The sequence below is a fragment of the Dendropsophus ebraccatus genome, chromosome 5 (genome assembly GCF_027789765.1).
Source record: "Dendropsophus ebraccatus isolate aDenEbr1 chromosome 5, aDenEbr1.pat, whole genome shotgun sequence".
NCBI classification, from domain to species: Eukaryota; Metazoa; Chordata; class Amphibia; order Anura; family Hylidae; genus Dendropsophus; species Dendropsophus ebraccatus.
The window spans coordinates 51,881,238-51,888,388 of NC_091458.1; the positions used below are offsets into that span (position 1 = coordinate 51,881,238).

Genomic DNA, 7,151 nt, shown 5'->3' on the forward strand with positions numbered 1-7,151 from the left:
CCTAAAGCTGTACACCAGAAGGTTCCCTTAGTAGCGGCAGAAGTTACAAATAAATGTACTATTTTACTCCGTGGCTGCTTTGGGGAAGGGAAGCTTTTGGGTACAAAGAAGCCCACCACCCCCATGTATACCCAAGATACTGTGATAAACTACAGCTGCTATAACATACAGTACAGCTTTAGTAAGATACATGATACTTTTTAGGGTCAGTTATTATGTCACAGAAATAATCATATCTGAGAAACAATTCTTTTATGTTCTTTAACAGAATACCTGGAAGGAAGAATGCTAATGTTCTTAATGGAGATTGAAGAAATTCTATTAAGGTAAGTCCATGAATTTTATGGATACCTGAAAATCTTGACCAATTCAAATGAACAGAATACATTACAGATCTATCATACACAGCACATATGTTGGTAACAGTTCCAGTTTTGCAAATATCTTGCAGGGAACCTGACAGCATGGATATGCATAATGCTGGTTGGGCTTTCCTGAGGCCGAAAAACAAACTTTAGTTGAGGTGTAGCCGCGTCAAAGAGGCGTGGCCTAGAGCGTTCCTGCCCTAGGCCAGCGCTGCCTGTGTGGTGGTGGTCTCCTACTCCCCCTGCCTCCTGTTCTGCCCCCTGTCTGCCTGCACAGTGTTAGATGTCAGTGCAGAGGCGGCGCGGACCCGGCAACGTCACTGCATCTGTGTCGGGGGCTTAAAACCAGCAGAAAGGACTTTTCATAAGCTACAAAAAGGTTGCACAGTGGGTACAGAGTCACTTTAAAATAATCTTTATTCCCAGTCTGAGAGTGTCACAGAGGTGTGTCTGTGACACTGTCTGCATCCACCCTGAACAGCCTTTGGCCGTCCTGCTCGCCGGCCGATGCTGTATCTTCAGTCCACCACCCCTCTTTGTCCAAAATAATTGCGGGGCAAGAAGAAGCGGTGTGGGGTTTAACATTGTCAGTCCAGGAATAAAGATTGTTTTTTAGGAACAGGCCGGATCACAGAGCATTGCGGAAGGTACTATACATTGCTCATGTGATAGGGATTTAAATGTATGCATATCTGGGCTGTCAGTTTCCCTTTAAAGGGGGCTGGATCTATGCAAACCCCAACCAAAAATAGCTTGTCCTAATTTTGTCTAAAATGTTGGCAAATTTGCTATCATGACTACAGAAAACAGAATCTATGCTGTCAGTATCTATGGAACGCATTACACAGCTTGATAAAAAGTCCTGTAACTGTCAGGTCTCTGGCTTAGGGCTAAATGGTGGGCGGCAGACTCCAAGGAACTATTCAAGGATAGACAGGAAACATTTCTGTGCAGCAGATTAGTAACAGGGAGGCTGAAGGGCATTCCCTGACAACATATTAGTGAACTTACAAAGTAACTGTCAGTAAAAAAAAAAACTTCATGAGTCATGTCAAAAGTTTTTTTTATTGGTCCAGGTCTGGGTGTTAAGACCCTGACCTATCAGTAGAATCAGCGGGGAGGCGATCGCGCTATCACACACTTCTCTCCCCGCTTTGTGTCTGCGATCTAAATGAACCCATAGACCTGTATAGAAAGTCTGTCGAGGTTGTGTGACTTCTCCCGGATTATTCTCCCTGATCTGTTGCAGTATGAACACTCAAAACCCGACAATTCAAAACTTTTAGCATGTCAAAATTTTTTTAGTATCAGTGCCCATTTGATGCGTTGTTGGAAACACACTTATAGACCACAAAATAACACACCAAGCAGGAGTTTTTGGAATTAAATGAAACTTAATATGCGCTAATCCACCTATCCGTGCAGATTCCATAGTGTGAACCTACCCTTCAAGTGAAAGGATAAATTTGTTGCAGACAAGGGTGTGTAATGGAGCTCCCTGTGCAACCTGGTAAAAGATCTTTGAGTGACTAATAGCAGTCAACAATCTTTCACCAAGAAGTACACTAACCAACAGTAGCATCTATTAGAGGTGTTGTCATCCTGTGACAATACCCAGTATCTAATCTGACCACACCTGTAATCATTTACATATGGGCCTTATGGTGCTTTTAGACGGAACGATTATCGTTTGAATTTGCGCAATAACGATCGGATTCGAACGATAATCGCACGTGTAAACGCTGCGAACGATCAAGTGACGGGCGACAAATCGTTCATTTTGATCTTTCAACATGTTCTTAAACGGTCGTTCGGCGTTCGCAAAAAATTCGCAGATCATTCCGTCTAAACAGTTGTTCACCAATTTAACCTATGTGTGAGATAGGCTTAAGCGATCGCAAAACGGTCGCAAAACGATTTTTCCGTACAATGTATCGTTCCGTCTAAACGCTGATCGTTATAAAAAAACCATTGTTTATTCAAAATCGTTAATCGTGCGGTCGGGTGAGTTATTGTTCCGTCTAAAAGCACCATTAGACATAACAGTATGCCAAGTTTTGCGGCAAACTTACATTTCTACCTGAGTCCAATATTTCTTTTTTTTGTCAATGAGTGTACATCGAGGGAAATGTATCAAATACTGGTGTAAAGGAAGAGTAAAGTAGAAAAGTGTACAGTGCTGTACAACACATAAGCAACAGCTTCCATCAGCTGACCTCAAAAGATGATATAACTGTGACATGTTAAACATTATTTAATACTTGTCGATTTAATCTGCTCATTACCTTGATCTCACCACTAATCCAATAAAAATGATTTACAATTGACTCTACCAGTTGAGCAAGGATTAAGACTATGGGCAGAGCACAGGCCCATAGTGCCAAACAAATAGTGTTGTGCTGCATGTGCTTTAGTATACAGAGCATCAGGTCATCTATAATAGAAAGTGATAAAACATGACAGCATGTGCCTCTTATCCTTATACCATGTGCCATATTGTGAGATTTGGTACTTTATAAAATTCTCCTTTTTTATGAATGTTAGTTTTCATTCTTCAGCCGTGAATGTTCTTCCTGCATGCCCCTGCATGTTTCCTACAGAGTATGTGAAGACCGTACTTAAAGTCTATGTATTACATTGATTTATAAACATGTTAGGCCCTCGCGGGCAGGGTTATTTCTCTCTCTATGAACCTTTGGGAAATTATATTCTTTACTGTCAAATTATGGTGTTTAGGTTGAATTGATGGCACTAAAATTATTCAGTTTTTTTTTCCTTACACACTTCAACAGAAATCCTTGGTTGACATGATCAAAGAAACACATGACTTGTAACAAGAAAATGAGAGGTAAAAAATGCTGCAAGAAGTGCATTAATTAATATACACTAATTTGGGGGAAAAAAAGAACTGTTTCATGAATGGAAAACTATTTGTTTTGTCAGGCCTAAAAAATGCCATGCAAAAAGCATGAGTAAAGGAAGCAAAAAAAAAAAAAAACACAAAAAAAAGAAACATTTTCTATAACTAAGAGTTTCTTTAAGTTTGAATCCAAAACTGCACTAAAAGCCCCATGATAAACATAAGAGCTGGGGTCTCCAATGTATAATCCATACACCTCTTTGTCTTATGGTTTGGGATTTCTGAGTTAACAGAGAACATGATCCTTTGTCATCTAGACAGTAAAGGGGTTAAAGCGAATGTAACAGTTTGGTTAGTGAATTTTCTTTTTTTCACTACCTGGTTGGCACCAGCGCCCGTGATCGCCGCCAGTTTCTTCATGTGTACTTCGGCCCACTTTATGCACTGGAGGTAGGCCCGGCAAAGTGTATTCATACTCCCTCCCCTCAGTGATGCGCCTCCATCAGAATTAGGTCTGGCTGCATCACCAAGGGGAGGGGATATCGCTACATTGGGGGTGCCAGCCCATAGAGCGTGGCGTAGTGCACATGAAGAAACCAGCGGGACTGTGCCTCCAGTGCATAGAGTGGGCCGAGGTGCCACCAGTGTTGACCAAGTAGTAAAGAAAAAAAAATCACTAACCAAACTGTTACTTTGGCTTTAATATAAGGATTATTGGGGGTTTAGGGCAATAAGCGTGTTGAATACACTTGAAGGGCTATAGTAAGATCTTTGGTTAAAGGCAGTGAATGGATGTCAGATGGATGTCAGATGTCTAGGGCAGGGCCTGGTGCCAACAACTACAAATTAATAAAACAAATTAGCAAGCCAGAATAAAGTGTGCTACTTAAGTGTGTAGTATGTAAAACTACAGCTCCCAGTATAACCTGCAAAATCTTAGGGACATGCTGGGAGTTGTTGTTTAACAAGCTACAAAGGTGTCAAACATCAATTTGCTTCAGATCATACAAACACTAAGGGAGGCATTTATTAAGTCCGGCGTTTTTTACGCCGGACGTAAAAATGCCCCCGCAGCTCCGGCGCTACGGAGATTTATGTAGAGGCGGACTGCCTCTACATAAATCCCGTGCGCGCCGTTGCGCACCGCCGAAAACCTACGCCAGCTGAGGACTGGAGTAGGTTTTCGGCGTACATTTTGGCGGAACGGATGATAAATTGCGCGGACTCTGAGTCCGCGCCCTCCGTTCCGCCCACTTTCCGCCCCTTTTCCGCCCCCTGGCGTACTCGGCGGAAAGTGCCGATTTGCGAATATTTTATTCGCAAATCGGCCATTTGCATATAAAAAAATACGCAAATCGGCACTTTCCGCTGAAAATCATCCGTTCGCCGGATGATACATGTGGCCCTATATCTCTGATAAGATGATGCCAGAATAAACATTTACATCCAGTGACTCACAGATTAAATCTTTTCTCTTTAGAGTTGTTCACTTCCCTCTTCTTCTCCATTCAGCCCAGATCGCTACAACTACTACCAGTTTTTGTACATCTCAATTATGCGGAGTTTCCTGCCCAGATGTCTCCGGATCAAAATACTGCCGCACATTAAACGCTTACATATAAGGGCCTGTTCACACTGCAGAAAACAGGCAGAAAGTCCTTGTGCAATCCCCGTTGTGGACTCTGCTCGGAATTCCGCCAACCTCACTGCCTCAATGTAAAGTATAGGGCGCCTTTGCTCTCCGCGTCTCTGCGCTGAAAGAATTGACAAGAATTTCCACTTCTTTTCCACGGTGTGAACGGACCCTAATACTGCTACAAGCTGTGCCTCTATAAGTACAATACTGCTACACACTGTGTCCCGAATATAATAGCATTAGCACTGCCTCCCTGTACCTTCCAAAATACAACTCTGCCACACACTGTGTCCTTATAAATATTACTGCAACACACTTTGCCCCTAAATAGAATACTGTCACACACTAGGACCTCTAATATAATACTGCCACCCACAATGGGTTTCTCTGATAATACTACCACAAACTGCAACCCTAAGTATAATCCTTCCACACAATGTTACCCTAAATATAAAGTTGCCACATGCTGTGTCCCCTTTAACACAATACTATTACACACTGCACCCTTAACATAATACTGCCACACACCATGCCTCTAAATATAATACTGCCACATACTGTGCCCCTTAATATAATATTTCTACATTTTGCACCCCCAAAACAAAGAATGATGCGCTGTATCCCCTGACAATACTGAGCTCTCCCAGGTACAGTGCAGTTGCATGGACCTGGACTCTTCAGGCAAAGCCTGGTTAGTACAGGACCATGCGGGCAGCACAATCACATTATACTGCCCACATCAAACAGGGAGGGCAAGGGATCAAGTGTTCCCTTGTACCTGCCAGCACTTGATTATTGAATTGTATTGGCATCCTAAGGTCCCTATTCCACACGAACGATAATTGGCCGAATCGGCCCGATTCGGCCCGATTCGGCTGATTATCACTCGGTGGAATAGAGAGAACGGATCAGCCGATGATTGTGTCATCGGCTGATTGTTAATTTAGGGCCAGACCTAAAATCATTGTTCCCCTACCGCGCATCGCTATAGTGGAATAGCGGTGCGCGGCGGGCGACCGATGATTTGAGAAGCGCAGCATACATTACCTGCAGGGCTTCTCCTCCGCTCTGTCTTCCTCCCCGGGTCCCACGCACTCTAGCTTCAGAATGGCCGGTCAGCTGACGGAGCGCTCAGCCAATCACAGGCCGGGACCGCCGCGGCCTGTGATTGGCTGAGTGACCTGTCAGCTGACAGGCTATTCTGAAGCCAGAGCGTGCGGGAGCCGGGGAGGAAGAGAAGACCTGACAGGTAATGTATGCTGCAAGGGCTGCAAGGACATCTGGCCGCTCAACGATCATCGGGCCGTGGAATAGGCCCAGTAAACGAGCGGCGATCTAGCAGATCGGCGCTCGTTTACATCGTTGATCGGGCCCTCCTCGGCCCGTGGAATAGGACCCTAAGCACATCAATAGCTTTGAATCCATGGAGAGCAGGATGCTTCCTCTCGCTCATTCACTGAACTTCTTGTTTTAACAATTATTTTAGAATGGGAGAACCAGCTGGAGCAGCATGTGGTGAGGGTGGCACTCGGGCCTCTACCACTTTGCGAAACTATATTAAACCAATAGAATTTATAAAGTTTTGTGACGATTTATCTTTTCTTATAAATGTCTATCATTCAACGTAATCAATGTTTGTCTGCAATTCACTAAGTGATCGCTTTAGTAATTTATCTGTACGTGTAAAAGGACCTACAGATGGTGAAGTGATTTCAGTTGGCAGAATTTAAAGTGTCACTGTCGTTATAACTTTCAAAATCTAAATCAACAGTATATGTGATATAAAGCAACTTTGCAACTCATAATTATTTTTATAGTTCTCATGGAAACCACAGCACTTCCTGTTTTCTGTTTTGTTTTGTTTTTTTTCCCTTAAAAAATCTGAAAACAGGAAGTCTTGTGTATCCCAGGCCATCTGAGAGTTCACAGAGAGAAGGCAGTCATGTGATTGATGGACACATTGGGGGAGATTTATCAAACTGGTGAAACCAGACACCAATCAGATTCCATCTTTCATTTTCAAAAGAATCTGTGAGAAAAGAAAGGTGGAATCTGATTGGCTGCTAGGGGCAACTGAGCCAGCTTTTCTTTACACCATAAAGTTTGATAAATCCTTCCCAGTGAGCCATGACTGTACTGGCCGTAATTCCTGTGTTTAGTCTGTTTTTTTCAACCAGCACAAGACTAAAAATCTGCCTTCAGGAGACTGGACCTGGATTTTACAGCATGATAACAACAACAAATAATAATAATGAATGTATATGGCAAACTTGCTTTATTTCACATCTAC

At 43.0% G+C, this 7,151-nt stretch overlaps 1 long non-coding RNA gene across 1 annotated transcript; it reads left to right on the forward strand.

Moving 5' to 3' along the window:
* Positions 1 to 266: 266 nt before the first annotated feature.
* Positions 267 to 6,424, forward strand: LOC138793556 (uncharacterized). The gene is made up of 3 exons (XR_011363298.1): positions 267 to 326; positions 3,158 to 3,213; positions 6,348 to 6,424. It is a non-coding gene; the product is annotated as an uncharacterized lncRNA (long non-coding RNA).
* The last annotated feature ends 727 nt before the right edge of the window (positions 6,425 to 7,151 follow it).